At 46.8% G+C, this 17,283-nt stretch overlaps 1 non-coding gene across 1 annotated transcript; it reads right to left on the bottom strand.

Annotated features, from left to right (window-relative positions):
- Positions 1-1,679: 1,679 nt before the first annotated feature.
- On the bottom strand, positions 1,680-1,786 carry LOC119873043. The gene has a single exon (XR_005363848.1). It is a non-coding gene; the product is annotated as a U6 spliceosomal RNA (small nuclear RNA).
- Positions 1,787-17,283: the final 15,497 nt, after the last annotated feature.

Genomic DNA, 17,283 nt, shown 5'->3' with positions numbered 1-17,283 from the left:
GGTCAATTCCCATCTTACTGTCTTGGAAACATGAAGGCTGAAGGTGAGTACATGCTTTGCCTGAAGTTCACAAAGCTAGTAAGCGGCAGGGCTGGGATTTGAACCCACCACCATCTCATTTCATGGTCTAATCCATGTGCTGTTTCATGTGGTGGCCGTGAGCCACAGGTGGCTACTGAGGACTTGTCCAACCGTGGCTGGGCCAACTCTAGAGGTGCTATGAAGATAAAATACATTCCAGATCTCTGAGATGTAGTGTGAGAAAAAGAATGAAAACTATCTCATTAATGCTTTTTACATTAAATATATGCTGACATGAAGGTATTTAAGATATATTGGGTTAAATAAGATATATTATCAAAATTAATCTCACCTGTTTCTTTTTACTTTTTCAACGCAGCTACTAGACAAATGGAAATTGCACTGTGGCTCACGTTATGTTTTTATTGGACGACACCAGTCTCAGCTCTCAGCTGCTGCATTCTGGGGATTCAAATGCAAAAGCCTTCATCTTTAACATCGCCAATAAAAGGGGCGCCTGGGTGGCTCAGTGGTTGAGCATCTGGTCGTGATCCCAGGGTCCTGGGATTGAGTCCTGCATCAGGCTCCCCACAGGGAGCCTGCTTCCCCCTCTGCCTGTGTCTCTGCCTCTCTCTCTGTGTCTCTCACGAATAAATAATTAAAAAAAAAAAAACAACATTGCCAATAATGTACACAGGAGACTATCAGCCTACAACTCCGTTCTTTGGCCCACCCCCTGCCCCCCTGGGGTTCTTTCTTCCACTGATTCAGTCAACCTCAGGGCCATTGCCTTGCTTTTTAGCTGACTGCTGTGAACAATTTTTTCCCTGGAGATGCCTCCTCCATGGTGAATGGGTTCTAAAGTCAGAACACGGGGCAAAAATTGTTCTAGGCAAAATTATCCATAGAAAGCCTTCAAAGCGGGCATGCCGTAGCTTGTCCCTAGTTTTGTTCACAGGGATATGTACCCACATGTGGATGACAGACTCAGTAATACACGGTGGAGAACAGTACATAGCAAAACCTGAGTTTATAGCATTTTCTCACCTACTGTCATTATTTTGATGAAGCATTTGTAAGTTGCAGATATTGTGACCTTTTACTTTTGACTCTTTCAGGATATAGTTCTCTCTCTCTCTCTTTTTTAAAAGACTTATTATATTTATTTAGTTAGTTATTTTTGAGAGAGGGAGAGAGACAGAGTGGACAGGGCAGAGGGGCAGAGGGAGGAGAGAGCAAATTTTTTTTTTTTAGATTTTATTTATTTACTCATGAAAGACAGATAGAGAGAGAGAAGCAGAGACAGGCAGAGGGAGAAGCAGGCTCCATGCAGGGAGCCCAATGTGGGACTCGATCCCAGGACCCTGGAATCATTCCCTGAGCCGAAGGCAGATACTCAACCACTGAGCCACTCAGGTGTCCCAAGAGAGAAAATCTTAAATAGGCTCCATGCCCAGCACTGAGCCCAACAAGGGACTTGATCCCATGACCCTGAGCTGAAATCAAGAGTTGGATGCTTAGCTGACTGAGCCACCCAGGCACCCCTCAGTATATATATATTTCTTTCATTTGACTCATTTTACTGCAATATTCACTTTATTGTGATAGTCTGGAACCAAACCTCCAGTATCTCTGAGGCATGGTTGTAAAGAAATCCTAAAAATATGGAAAGCTTCATGAATCTGCGTATCATCCCCATGCAGGGCCCATGCTCATCTTCTCTACATCGTTCTAATTTTGATATATATGCTGCCGAAGCAAGCACTCAGGATACATTTCTTAAGAACAAGTCCATTCTCTTATGTAATAGTTCATGAAATTCGGGAAAGTTAACATTTTGACAATACAAATATCTAATATGTATTCCATATTCAAATCTCCCCAGTAATGTCCTTCAGAGCAACTTTCCCCTGATCCAGGATGCAAAATGGCATTTCATACTGCATTTACTTGTCATGTGTCCCAGGTTTCCTCAGTCTGGAACAAATCCTCAACCTTCCTTCATCTCTCATGATATTGGCATTTTTGAAGATTATGGGATAGCTGTTTTCTAGAGTCCTCCCCTATCTGGGTATGCCTGACTGATTTCTCATATTAGATCTAAGTTTTAAAATGTTTTACAAGCATGCAGCATAAATGATACTGTGTCCTGCCCACTGCATCCCATCCCACCATTGTTCCCATCCTGCTGAGCGTATAACTGTGATCGCTGATTGAAGTGGGATCTCCTAGGTCTTCTCCCTTTTAATCATTAAGAAATCTCTGGTCTCCTTTTTTAATCGATAAGTAATCCGTAGCATGAGGCTCTGAGTGTAAGTATCCCGTTTCCGAATAATTTCACCCAGAGTTGTTTAGCATCTGTCACTGATTTTTGCCCTGAACCAATTTTTATTAGGATATCTGCAAATTATCTTTGAAGATGTAAAAAAAAGAGGGAGTGGGGTGCATGTGGCAGGAATACTGCAGAAGGGTTGAGCTTGTTTAAGATAAAGGCCTGGAAGATCTGGAAGATGTTACTCCATTTTATGCAAAATTTTTAATCTGCAAATTTGGTTTGGGAGGAAGGGACAAGTGGTCCCTGCCATTAGAACAGCGTGTGATCACATTGGGGAGACAGTGCAGACAGAGCAGAGAGGACACACACACACACACACACACACACACGAAAGGAGAGGCAGGAAAATGCCAAGTGAGAGGTTCAGAGGGAAGCCAGCCGCCTGGAGGGCCTGCAGCCCGCTGCAGTCTGAGGTTGCCCAGCTCACAGGCTCCATGTAGGGGAAGAGTCCCCCATCTCCAGTGTCACGGGTTGATGGGTCCCAGCCAAATTCACCTGGTGAGATCCTAACCTTCAGTAGCTCAGAATGTGACCTATTTTGAGATAAGGTCTTGAAAGAAGAAAAAATCAAGTTAAAATGAGGTCATTAGGATAAGCCTTAATCCAATATGAATTTTGACCTTATAAAAGAAAGAAATTTGGACCTAGACTGCACACACAGAAGGAAGAAGATGTGAAGACGTAGGGAGAACATCATCAATAATCCAAGGAACACCGAGGTTTCCAGAAGCCTGGAGGGAGGCCTGGAACAGGTTCTCCCCAACATCTCTCAGAAGGTGCCAACCCTGCCAACACTTTGACCTTGGATTTCCAGTCTCCAGACTCTGTGACAACCCATTTCTGCTGGTTAAGTCAACCAGGGTGTGGAGTTGTCACAGCACCACTAAGAAGCTAATACACCCACCACTGGTGTCATGACCCCATGTTCAGGGGCTGCAAAATGTACAGGAAAAGAGCCCAGGCTGGGAGGCAGAGCCTTGGGGTCATGGCCAGGTTCTACTACTTCACAGCTACCTAAGCTCAGGATGATTTGTTTCTCTCCAGTCTTACTTCTTCATTTTTCCATAGAGGGGAGTGACATTGGAACAATACAAATCACCTACGGGGGGGACCTTGCATTCCGCTGTGGGCATCGTGGCTGGCTGATGACCAATCCAGCTATCGCTGGCTGCAGGGCTCCTTCACGGGAATCCCCTCACCCGAGTTCTGCTCTGCAGATGTGGCCACATCTGGACTCCCTTTCACACTCAAGGTCAGCTCGTATAGGGCAGAACTAGACAACACAAGCCAGTTGCCCAGAGTGTCCCCATGCTGCCTCAGTGAAAGGATGGAGTTTGTTTCTCCATCTGCTATTTAACATAATCCACTGTGTACAAGGCCTGACAGGCCCATGAGAGACACAGAGAGGCTGGTTGTGAGGACAGCTAGGGCCTGGCATATAAGAATCATTCAATAAATGTCAGCTGTTTTTGTTAGCACTGCATTTCTCAGCTGGTTTTCTCTCTTCCACTTGTCAATGGGAGCCAAGATTGGGGCGTAAGAAAAAAAAGATAGAGATCTGAGTTTAAAGAGGTTGAAATATAGCCTGAGTTAGGATCAGAAGCATCAGTACAAACTCATGATATATTTTACCCTTTAAAACATTATCTGTATTTTTTTAAAGACTTTACTTACTTATTCATGAGAGATACAGAGAGAGAGGAAGAGATATAGGCATAGAGAGAAGCAGGCTCCCCACAGGGACCCCAGAATCACGACCTGAGCCGAAGGCAGATGCTCAACCGCAGAGCCACCCAGGCATCCGCAGTTATTTGGTGTTTTTTTGTTTGTTTGTTTTTTAATTCTGTTAACTCTAGACCCATTCTGTCAAACCCTAACATCAGACGTGTCAAAGTGTGAATAACAAAACAAGTATATCTCAGAATTGGAAAGGGCCCAGAAACAATGCTGAAACAGTGTCAGTGAGCATTCCCAGTATCCAGATTATGGTCTCTAAATACTATTTCTCAGGTAAAGAAACCAGGCATGGTTGATTCCAGGTCTTGGGCAGGAAATGAATGAGATAATTCTGGGACATCCCATCATACAGGAAAGCTGGGCAACCATGAAGACTACTGAGGCATGTCAGCTTAGAACTCGGAAGCAAATTTGGAAAGGTTCCCATTCACCAGAGATGGGAAACTGTGAGCATCAATAGGAAAATCAATTTCACTATACTGAAACCCATCAAATAAAATTAAATTCATGAATTTGCGACATGCAAAGGAAGGAGAAAAAACTCACTGGGTCACTCTCGGAGTATACGAGGGAATCACCTTATTAATTTGAAAGTGACAAATAAAGGTAAAGAAAAAATACATACATATACATCGCTGAGGGGAATGCGAAATGGTACAGCCACTTTGGAAAAGAACCCACAGAATGAGAAAGAATGTCTGCAAATCATATACAGGATAAAGGACCTGCATCCAGAATAAATATAGAATTCTTACAACTCGAGATGCCTTGGTGGCACAGTGATTGAGCATCTGCCTTTGGCTCAGGTCGTGATCCCGAGGTCCTGAGATCAAGTCCCACATTGGGTTCCCCGCAGGGAGCCTGCTTCTCCCTCTGCCTGTGTCTCTGCCTCTCTCTGTGTGTCTCTCATGAATAATAATAATAATAATAATAATAATAATTCTTACAACCTGACGATAAAAAATACAAACACTCCAATGAAAACTGGGCTAAAGATTTGAATAGATGTCTCTCCATAGAAGATAGACAAATGGCCCATAAGCACATAAAGAGATGCTTATTTAGTCATGAGGAATATACAAATCAAAACTACAGTAGGATAGCACTTCACACTACTAGGACAGCTATAAATGAAAAAGACAGTAACAAGTGCTGACAAGGATGTGGAGAGATTGGAACCCTCCATGCATTGTGGTGAGAATGTAAAAATGGTGCAGTCACATTGGAAACGGTCCGGCACTTCCATAAACAGCGAACTGTAGACCCAGCAAGCCTACTCCTTACATACACACCCAAGAGAAGTGAAAACATACGTCCGCACTAAACTTTATGGGATGTGAATTATATCTTAATAAGGCTATTTTTAAAAGTTGTTGTTATGAAAGACTCTTAACTCTGGGAAACAAACTAGGGGTGGTGGAAGGGGAGGTGGGTGGGGGGTGGGGGTGACTGGGTGGCGGGCACTGAGGGGGTCACTTGATGGGATGAGCACTGGGTGTTATTCTGTATGTTGACAAATTGAACACCAATAAAAAATAAATTTATTAAAAAATAATAAAATAATAAAAGTTGTTAAAGAGGGGTGTCTCGGTGGCTCAGTCGGTAAAGCATCCAACTCTTAATTTTAGCTCAGGTCATGATCTCAGGGTCGTGAGTTGGAGCCCCACGTCAGGCTCTGAACTCAGTGCAGAGCCTGCTTGAGATTCTCTCTCCCTCTCCCTGCTCATGTGCTCTCTCTCTCTCTCTCTCTCAAGTAAATAAATAAATCTGTCCAGAAAATTGTCTTTAGAGATGCCCATGGGTATTATTAAAAATTGACCTTGAATAAACTCCTTAAACTCGGGGTGCCTCAGTTTGGCGTATACATCAGGGCAATACTATCACCCACCTCCAAGGGCTATTATGAGGATAAATGAGAATATAAGTGCACAGCCTCTGGCTAGTGCCTCACTCGTTGTAACTGCTCAACAAATGGCAGCTTTTACTGACCTCATGGTTCCTATCAGATCCCCAGGCACTGTGCTGGGGAACAGGGTCGCATAGGGATGGGGGTGTGGGGAAAACCAGTTCCTCCCCTGGAGGATCTCACAGGAGCAGGATAGAAGAAAACCAAGTTAGTGAGCAGCAGGTACCATGCGACACATGCTGTTGTCACGATGGGAGCCCAGGGCCCAGGGGAAGCAGACACGGCAACTCCTCCAAGGCGAGGGGTGCAAGCCAAGCACAGCAGCTCAAGAATAGCAATCGCACGGGGTACTGCTTCTAACCCAAAGGTGTCATCCAACATAAGATGTGTCACTATTTTATGTATACACAAAAAGACATCAGGCGTAAACCGTAACATCAGATGCGTCTAAGTGTGGATAACAAAACACGTGTATCTCAGAATTGGCAAAATACGGTAAGGGCCAAGCACTGTATCTGAGTTAACTCTGCAGCAATCCTGGGAGAGGCACAGTCCAGAAGGTCTATTCAAACTAATCCTAAGGTTCATACAGCTCCTGGTGGCGGCCTCTAACTCCAATTTCATTCTAGACCCACACCAGATCCTGGAGTCGAACCTATAGCCCTAACCCTAAATGTGGCCCTGGCCTTAACTCTAACGCCAGCACCATTCCCAGTCGTAACTCTGGGTCAGCTCTAGCAGGCATGATTTTCTTCCCATTTTAAAGATGGACACAGTGAGTCTGGATTGGACCGTCGAGGATTTACCCAGGACCCTATGGTTTCCAGCGCAGAGGTGATCGGAGCCCAGAGCGGTTCAACTTCGGAGTCTGTGCAGTTTTCCCGCACTCCTGGGAGCCTGAGGCTCTGAGACAGAAATTCAAAGTGCACCCCGGCTTATGGGGCAGCTCCAGATGAAGTCAGACCCTGCTCAGACCCCAGGGCGGGCGAGGGAGGAAACAACTGCTTCCCGGCAGGGGGGAGGGGGTGGGGCGGAGAGGATGCTTCCTTCGGCCAACAGAGCAGCAGCCTACCCGGGCAGGGTGTTCCAGGGTGCTTGTTAATCACGCAAAGGGTGTTGAAGCCCGGGTGCTTGTTAATCATGTAAAGTGTGACCAGAGAGCCAAGTTACTCAACAGGGGGTGGGGCACCCCCAGTAGGAACCCCATTAGGGAGGTGCAGGGAAGGCCAAGAGAAACCCACCCAGTGGGTATGGCAGGGGGCACATGAGACAGCAGTCTCAGAAAGGAGCTCTGTAGCACACCCAGCACCCCGGCACCCATCGGCCCCATCCTGACCCCAACCCCAGAGGCCAGCAGTCAGCAACCTCACAGGCAATGGGACCTGCTCCTTGGCAGAGGGCTGCCTATGTACCAAGGCATGAGCAGCCTTGCCCTGGTTTCCAGCACATTCTTCCATTGCTGGAAGCAGCGCGAGCTCTGTGCGGCTGGCCCTACCGCCTGTCTGACTGTGTTATCTGTCCTCCAGGTGCAGGTGGGCACCCTGGCGGCGTCACAGACCACTTATGGAGAGGAGGAGAGCTGAAGGGACCTGGCCACATCCCACACCTGCAGTCAGCCCTCCTCCACGTTGTCTCCTGTGCTGCAAGGCGGAAGGGCAGGGCAGTGCTTCTCAGCCCTGGAGTCCCCCAGGGCAGGCGGCAAAGTGCTACTACACCCCAGTCTCAACTGGTCTCAGCGGAATGGCAAGCAGAACGGCGGAGAAGGGCCACGCAGCTCTCCAGCAGGTGCCTGGTTCAAACCCTGGTTTCACCTGCCCACCCTACCTCTTAATCACCCCCACCCTTAAGCACCCCTACCTGTTAAGCACCATGCCAATGTCATGTGAGCATCTGTGCAGAACCCCCCCCCTTCATTCTGATGTGATGAGGGCTTCAGCCTAATGTTACCATAAAGAAATTTCTAGTATATATATCACTGTGTCCTGTGCACGTGAAGGAAAGTGAGAGCCAGGTAAGTTGTTTTCCCCTGACGAGAGTCCAACTTCTATGAACTAGATCCCCATGTTCCCACATAGCATCCCCTGCTGGGCCTTTACGCCTGTTGAAAGCTCTTCCTAAGTGGCTCCCTTATTCTTCACGGCAACCTATGTGGACAGGATGACTGTCAGCCCCATTTTATGGGTGCAAAATAAAAACCGAGGATCAGGGAGGTTCAAGCAAGTTAACACAGAAAGCCCCTGCTGAAAGTTTCCATTCTCAGCATCCGTTCTCTGTCTCGCCAAGGGCTGGGTGCAAGGAGTACAGCCTTCAGGGAGATTTGGGTTTGTCTAATACTTCTACTTTCTTACAATCTAAATGATCACTTAATCTTCCAGGATCCAATTTTCTCATTGTGCAAATGAGGACACTAATGCAACTTAAAAGGGCCTTTAAAGTATATAGAGATAAGGGAGTACTATCAAGATAGTCTTTATCTTTCCCCTTGAAGAGGATGGAGGGTTAATTTTCTGAGCCACATGGAGGATCCACACACTGCCTTGAGTCTGAAAGGTGTTTAGGGTCTTGGAAAATGCTAAATCTGAACACCCAGAATGCCTCCCCTGGATACACTAAGGGATCAGCTTCAGTGGGGGTACAGGTGTCTTGGTGCTCCTCCGGTAAGGGCCAAGGCTGAACCCCTTCTGTGCACCAAGTACTAATCCATGCAACAATCCCCCCAGAGAAGTCCTCACAAGTAATCTTACACGGATGAATCCTGAGGCTCTGAAACCCCGACAACTTACCTGGCACCCTAGTGACCTGGCTATGAGCTGGCGAAATCGGGATTAGAGCTCCGGTCTTAGTATGGTGGTTGGCCCAAAGCTTCATGACATCAAAGTCACATTTCCCGATTGTTAGATGAAGATCAAGCAGGCTCATTACAAAAAAAGCCTGAGCAGGAACTTTGGATATATTCACATCAAAATCAAACTTGGCATCAACATCTGAATTACGAGTCTCTGCGACTCCACAGAACTCAGACATTTGTGCTCTGTCTGTTGTAACACATCAAGCTGGGACGATAATTTCCTGTCCTGTTCACCTCACCCATAGCTAGAATCACCTGCTTTATTTCTCCTTAGCCATGGCTTTTTATTGCTGGAAATTTCTTTGCATGTAAGGGACTCACTGAGGGGTCAAGGACTTTTTCATGTTCATCTTTCTTCCCCGGCACGGAGACCAGTGCCCGGCACACAGAAAGCAATCAGTAAAGATCTATTGAGTGAATGAATGAGTGTGCTGCGAATATGAACTTGAAAGATCAAATATTAGTTTCATGCTCTAACATAGCAATTCCTTTGTGATTATCTTAATTCCTTATAAACTATTTTCAGCTCAGTATCGCAAACTGCCACTGAGCGCAAACAATGCCAGGCACTGTTAGGTGCTGAGGGACAAAGATGATTAGTGTTTTAATGAGGCTCACTTGCCGGCCTCCCCTTGTTTCTTAAGAGTTAAAGGGTATGTAAGGCAAGGATTGGGATCCCCATTGCAGGGTGACAAGAAGTGACTTACACACAAAAGGGACGAGTTTAGGGGGTAGAATCCAGTCTTAAGACTTTAAAACTATAATGTGTCCATTTAGGACTCCCCTCTTGTTCACGCCCCCAGCCACGGTCCAGGAACCCAGAGGAGCAAGTCATTAGCGAGGGGGACTCATTTCCAAGGATGCTGTTTGCCTGTGATGAGGTGTTAGTTGAGGAAATGAGGATGGGGGTGGTGGGGTCGTTTATCCCATTATTTGTTTGACCTTGGTGCTGTTTCCTTGGAACACTGCCATACAGAAGAGAAAAGGACTTTCAGATTTTGGAGATAGCGGTTTTGGATGCATGTTTAATTTTAATTTCACAAGTAAAACATGGATGCTGTGCCTGTGTACAAAAGCAAAACATTAGCAATAAGGCTCCACTCCTCCTTAAGTAGCTTCTCTAATCCCAGGCCTTCCTCCAAAGAGGTGACCGGTCCCTGTTAATTCAGTGGTGGACCTTCCAGATCTTTCTCTTTTGCATTTATATTTCTTTCTCAAACACCATACAGCACTTACTATGTTCCATACCATTGTTCTGCTTTCCAAATATGTATTTTTAAAGATTTTATTTATTTTTTCATGAGAGACACAGAGAGAGAGGCAGAGACACAGGCAGAGGGAGAAGCAGGTTCCCTGCAGGGAGCTCGATGCAGGACTCGATCCCAGGACTCCGGGGATCATGATTGGACCCAAAGGCTCAACCACTGAGCCACCCAGGTGCCCCTGCTTTCCAAATATTAACTCATATGAGCCCATAGTCAAGTTGCTAGGTCGTGTGTATGTGACTCACTCACACAGTTATACTCTTAGAGTTCTATAATTTGTCTTTATTATTCCACAAGATATCTAGGAGATCTTTCCATATTAGTGCATATAAAATGGCCTTATTCTGCTCAATGGCTGTGTGATTATTTATTATGTGTGCACGCTGGTTTATTTAACCAGTACCCTGCCCGTAAACATTTAGGTTGTCCCTAATGAATTTCATCATCTTCATGAATATCCTTCAGCAGACCCTGTGAAGGGGATTGCTGGGTGGATTTACTCAAGGGTTTTAAATCTTAATCTTCAATAGGTTAGTGTATGAATGATACATGTCACACCCAAACAGGTTTGGGGCAGCTTGGTGGGGAGGAGGGGAGGAGGAGGAGGGATAGGGCTTGGGGTTACGTGTGAACTCTGACCTAAATACTGCCCCTTCCGCCCTGAATTCCTTGGGAGATAGAGATACCTCCTTCCAAGGTGTGTGCACAGCTTTTCCGGAGGATCCCACCCTTTCAGCGAGTGGTCCTTTAGCTTCTCAGACTCCCCACACTTGGAAGCCACCCTGATTTTTCCCATAGCAGAGCTGGAGCAGCTGGTTGTTTGAAGAAGCAAAAAAGCTAGGCTGCATAAGGAAGGGTCTGGTGCAAGGAGCCCCAGGCTATCAGGCCTGGCCATGAATAAAGGTGCCAAGACCTCCTTCAGTCACCAGGAGCAAAGGCATTAGACTTCTCTGGCCCTGAGTCTCTTCATCAGGCAAGCCAGATCCCTGTTCCGTGGCTCCCAGTTGCTTTAATCTGAGAATCCAATGAAGTAGTGGAGAATCGCGATTCCTAAGTGATGCATCCTAAGTGATGCATTTCCCTTGGGAACTCCCCCAGGATAGGATTTGAGGCTTTCCTTTTGCAGCGAGCAAAATCCCAGGCCTCTATCTACCTGTAGTTAGGCTTCTCTCTCCCTTGACGAAGAACTAACTTCTTAAACTGTGTGCAAGACCTGGGGCCCTAATGGTAAATATCCCTTAATGTGGTAAAGACTTTGCACTGCAACAATGACTACAGCTGTTTGGTGGGTGCACACTGCTCACTTGTCCTGAGGATGGGACCCTACCATCTCCATTTTAGAGAGTCAAAGACCGAGACTCAGAGAAGGGACAGGGCTCGCTCCAGCTCACACAGCTTGCAAGAGTCAGAGCTGGAAGTCAGTCTAACAACGAAAAGCCTGGATTTTTAGCCACCACACCACCCACAGGGGGGTAAGCCGCTCTGGAATTAGGAGCTCTGGAACCAGCCTGAGAGAGTTGAACTTTGCCAGCCTTTGACATGACTCTTTTGCTAGATGCACTGCAAGTGCCTAGAATTTCACCTTGGAGTCTCTAGACTTGCTTTGTCAGTGTGGTGAGCAGGGAGTGGTAAGCCAGGATTTCAAAGAGGCCTCCCAAAGGTGGTGGAGGCCTGCCAACAGTGCCTGTCACCTCCTAGGCCTCTTAAGAGGCAGGGTTTTTTTTTTTTGTTTTTTGTTTTTTTTTTTAAATTCATGATAGACAGAGAGAGAGACAGAGGGAGGCAGAGACACAGGCAGAGGGAGAAGCAGGCTCCATGCAGGGAGCCTGACACAGGACTTGATCCCGGGACTCCAGGATCACGCCCTGGGCCAAAAGCAGGGGCTGAACCGCTGAGCCACCCAGGGATCCCCGAGGCAGTGTTTTCAACAACCCAAGACCAGGAGGGGAGCATCACGGAGGGCCAACTTTGTCCATGCAGCTCTGCCCTCACATCTCCCTGCGGCCTTTAACTGGATTCTGACTCCTTCTACCTCTCAGGCTGTATCACTGGAAAACAAGGATGTGTCTCTCCTGACCCCAGGCAGCACTTACATTAATGTTGAATAGTGGCAGATGTCTGAGCTGAGAGGGGATGCACAGCTTGTTTCTTGATTATTCCCCCATTTCAGACATGGGAAAAGGAAGGCTCCAGTGGAAACACAACCCAGGGCACTCTGGGGAGTCTTCACGCTTTCTTCGCACAGGACCCACCCAGAGGACAGTGGACATTCCACCCAGGTGTATCAGTCCTCAGGGGAAATGATGATAGCCGGCCTCCCTGTGTACACAGCTGTGGCTGGAGAGACACAGGGATGCCTGCATGCCAGTGTACGCCTGTGCACACCCTAGCCACATAGTGACCCCAGCCAGCATCTGGGGGAACTGCCTGGGCTTACAGATGGACAGACCTTCTCCCTTGCCTGCTCTTTTATCTGTTTCAGAAGAGCACCCACTGTGGTTAATTAACACTCTCCTGCTAATGGTGTTTAGCCTGGAATTGGGGTGGGGAGGGTGGAGCGCAGGAGAAGGGGTGCAAATGCATTCTCTCCTCCTTAAACAAGTGTTTTAGCACACTTCCTGGGCCAAGGCCTGTGGCCAGCTGGTGGGACCCATGGAGCAGAATCAAGGCTGGTTCTGCCCATGGGGTCTCAGCTCCTACACCTCCAACTCTAGGGGGCCTCGTTCTGGAGCCCAGGAAGGCCCCAAGGATTCCCTCCAGGTCTTCAGAGTAGCAGAGGCCATGTCCACACAGTGCCCTGGACAGGGAAGCCAGTGTGGTGACGCAGACCAACAGGGAAAGGCCAACTGGGATGATGGGAGAAGGCAGCCAGGGAAGGCGCAGAGACTGAGCAGCCCAGAGCAGGAGCCCCCGACGTGGCCAGAGTCCGGACAAAGTGGGACAGAAGGGAGGAAAAGTAACTTGGCATCAGCGAACAAAAGGTATGGCTCGCCAGGCCAACGAGCTGGGCATTCACTTGTTCTGCAAGAGCTGGCAAAGTCAAAGAGCGACAGGGAGCGACTCAGAGCTCCCATCCAGGCCTCAGCTGGAAGAGGCGGGGCAGAGGGAATGATTCCTACCTGCAACAGGAGACAGTGACAGGGCCCACCTCCCAGGAAGGCAGTGACCATCCACCGGGCACACGGAGATGGTCCTCTCTGTCTCCCTCTGGCCTCAAAGTGAGGATTGCATGCCAGGTCCATTTGCTGCGTTTTCTAGAACAACCGAACGGGTGGTTTGTCCTAATTAGACATAGTCATGGCTGGTCCTCAATACCAGTTTCCACTGCCTTCCGCCCCAGGATGCAGATGTTTGCTCCCATTTAGAACATGAACCCATAAAAAGGCAATTTGTTACTAGGCTGGGAGACCAGGTCAGCCCCGACAGAGATCCAAGGAGCGAGATTTCACAGCGACTCCAGCTTTCCGAGCGAGAAATATTCAATAAAGAATTTCCCTGAAATATGGAGTGGTACGCATTCGTCACACATATTCAATATCCACCAACCCTCAGAAGCACCACAAGGCCCCTGCCACGCAGGGAGCTCTGAAAGCAACGCACTCCACTGCTGCTCTTTTACCGAAGGACCTGAATGGTGAACAAGTTATTTCAAAAATTATTTCAAGTGAAACTTTCAGTTGATTATCTAGTTTTACTTGGAAAGCCACTTTCTGAGGGTTGGGGGTGGCGGGTGGGGGCGGCAGTGGTGGGGGTTGAATGGCCAGAGCTTAAATCAGAATGTGGATAGCATTATCGAAAACTCCTGTTCCCATCTTAAAGTCAACTTCAGGATACTTTAAGATCCAAATAATTCCAGAATCCTAGGCTTTCAGAGGAAAGCATTGTCATTAGCTGGGCAGGAACCGTGTTTGTTGATGTCAGCATTTCACTTGTAAATACTGTTCTGACCTACCAGGCAGAGAAGAAAATGACCCTATCTACAAACCTTATAAGAGGGGAATGAAATGTTCTTTGGGGACCTGTTAAGAAAAAAAAAAAACAAAACCCTGCGAGGTATCATGTAGACAAGAGGGGTTCTTTTCAGTTCAACTGTCCTATGTTTGGCTCATACACTGAATTCCCCAAGCTATCATTACTACAAACAGACTACTTTCCCCCCTTATGCATAAATTACTAACAACCCAATGACAGGGGAGATGGACTCTTGTGATTTTAAATCCAAAACCTTCTGGTCTGCAGAAAGAATTTTACTGCTAAGTGAAACCAAATCTACCTCTGGACCCCAGCATCATTCAGGTTTTGTCCCTGGCTGCAGGCAGATGCCCCCAAATAAGAAAATAAACACAAACTCCAGGAAGGAGGTGACCAAAGAGCTGGTACTGGCATTCGCTGGCCCAGAAATGACCAAGTGTGCAAACTGAAGGAGGAGGGGGCCCGGCGAGTGTGAGTGTGTGTGTGTGTGTGTGTGTGTGTAGGGCAGTGCATTCCCAAACTCCCAATCTCCTGGCTATGAAAAGATAATAAAAGCCCCAACACAAATCAAACAGATTGAAAGTTGAGGTTGTTTCTGAGGATTCTCTTTTTTTCCTTTCCAGGACAGAGAAGTGATCTAAATTATCAGCCTCCTCTGCCCCGTGGCAAAGCCAGGTTTAGGATGAGTGACAGCATCAGACCCTCTGGGTGATGGGACTGAGCAGGTGACATGACCTGTGACCTCTGAAAGTGGCTTCCCCCCCCCTAGCTTCCCATGACTCTGCCTGACTCCTTAGGCTTCAGAAGCCGAAGGATTTCTGCATGTAACCAATGGACTAGGGAGTTCTAGCTGCTTCTTTATAAAGCAGACAGGAATCAATAGGCCCAAGTAAGTGCCCTTTTAGGAATTCAAAAAACCATTCAAACCACTACTGATGGTGATGCTAGAGCCTCCCTTGGCGGGTGAGCACTTTGAAGGACAAGGCACATCTGGGAATCTGCGTGTTAGTTCCTCACTCCGATGTTTTAAAAAGAGCCAACAATGCTACCTGCATTGATCACACTCAGATCTTAGGATGACGTACTGTCCAGTGACCATTTTAGCAAGTCCTCTTTCAAAAGATACACATGCTAGCAGAGTTTCACATGACACATATGTCCGCTGACAGTAACACCAACACGGCCATCCCGGCACGGCTATCTTTTCCTATAATTTTCAGTTTTATTTTATACTAGCCTCCCCTTCAAAAAACAGAACAAAACACAAACACCCCGAAGTCCTCAACCTCTCAAATTATCTTTCAAGTATTACGTGTTCCTCTTTTACCCAAAATACAGCTCTTGCCTAGCTAACTTTGATCACAAACACATTTTTTTTGGGGGGGGTGGGTGGTAAGTTCCTAAAAGTTCAGCAACTGAACGCTACGGAAATATTTTATTAGCAAATCAATTGTTTGTCTAAGAAGTTTAAAACTACAGCTAACAGGGGGAAAAAATTACCCTTATTCATTTCAAAATGGACGGAAGGGTTAGACAGGAATGTAGAACGCTCAGGAAAAACAAAACAAAACAAAAAAAAGTCTGGTGCCTTCTTTATGCTCTGAAATATGTCCTTTCCTTTCCGGTTTGCTGACCACAGTATGATGTGTTGGAATGCGTAAGAAATGTAAATAAAACACCTCCTCCTGTCTTTCTTGGCCAGTCTTTTTTTTTTTTTTTTTCATCATCAGGGTTTTGTCTTTAAAGAAGATCTCTGCTTGCTCCCGTGACTCAACTGTATACAAAGAAACCGGGCTCCGTTGCATCCTATCTCTCCCCCGAGTTCCTCCAAAACTTCAGAGGGGGAGATATCTCTTGGGAAAGTCGGTGTAGGACAACGCTGACATGTAGGATAAATAGGGTAGGACCCCCGAGAACAGAGGGGAGGGCGAGATGACCGCCAGGCCAGGGTGCCTAGCAAGTCAATGCGTGCCCCCCACGTCTAGCACCCCGGGCCACCTCATAGGCCAGGCAGCTCTCTCTGTCTCCCTCCAGGGTGACCAGCCTTCCAATCCACATCCCAAGCTTGTTTACGGGAGACGGATATATTAGCAACAAATGGGTTTATGCAGATGGATCGGTGTTTCAGAAACTGGGGGCAGCCCAGAGGGGTCTCTGAACTATGTGTCCTGGGCTGCCTCTGCCACCCCCAGCAACGGCCTCCTGCTGAGAGAACCCCCCCCCCCCCTTGCTGCAGGGACTCAGACTTGCTATTTGTGTGCAGGGATTCGGAGCCCAGGGTGATTCTCCTCCCGGGACTGAGTGATTTTTGCATCTTAATGGGTTCTGTGACACGAAGCCATTTCGCTGGCAACGTCCTGAAGTGATACCTAGATTTGTAACACCTATTTGTGTGTTGGACGGATTGGCTCGGCCCTCCGATAAGCATTTAATGACACGGCAGACAGTTCCAGCCCTGCCTAAGTGTCCCCTCAGACAGGCTGGCTTAAAGAAAAATGACAGAAAATGTTCTTTAATAACTATGGTTTATCCATTTCTTTCAGATGGTAAGTGGCACGTTCTCACCTCATTTGTAGCTTTTAATCCCAAATGGACATTGCTTTTGAAATATCCTCTTTCTCTCTTTCTTTCTTTCCTTTTTTTTTCTCCCCGAGGCTGCCACTGGAAAGTTGAAATCTAGCAAGAATGTAATGGTAGGTGCCAGCTTTCAGAATTACAGGGTGACCGCCTGAGCTGATCCTAAAAAGCAAGTGTCTTTTTTATACCGCATAAAAGGCTGAAATGTTTACATATCAAAAGGCTATAGGCCAATTTCTGTCAAAATTACACATGAAGTTAAGCAGTACAAGCAATTTATTTAAACACTAGTCATTGTAGAAAAATTCAAAACCATATGCTCTTTTAGCAGTTTTTCACAAATGCATTTGACCCATGACTTGGCTAGACATACAAGCTTCATAATTTACTCTAAATTTCAAATCCCCTTGACGTTTAAATAAAAGATCTTCATTAATGAGGTTTACATGAATGAAAACTTTAGAAGCTGATATTGGTTAGCGAGGGGCTTCGGGAACCGTCTGTGCATTCGCTCTAATTTTCAAATGACTGACTTTGCTAATCATTTCAAGAGAAAGTTCCACTAAGAACAAATTATCATCATTTGCATTCTGTGATTTGCAAAAGCAACGGTGCAAGTCAC

This window comes from Canis lupus, chromosome 8 (assembly GCF_011100685.1).
Source record: "Canis lupus familiaris isolate Mischka breed German Shepherd chromosome 8, alternate assembly UU_Cfam_GSD_1.0, whole genome shotgun sequence".
In the NCBI taxonomy this organism is placed as follows: Eukaryota; Metazoa; Chordata; class Mammalia; order Carnivora; family Canidae; genus Canis; species Canis lupus.
Note: the sequence above shows the minus strand (reverse complement) of the source record. Positions and strands in the feature narration are given on the sequence as shown.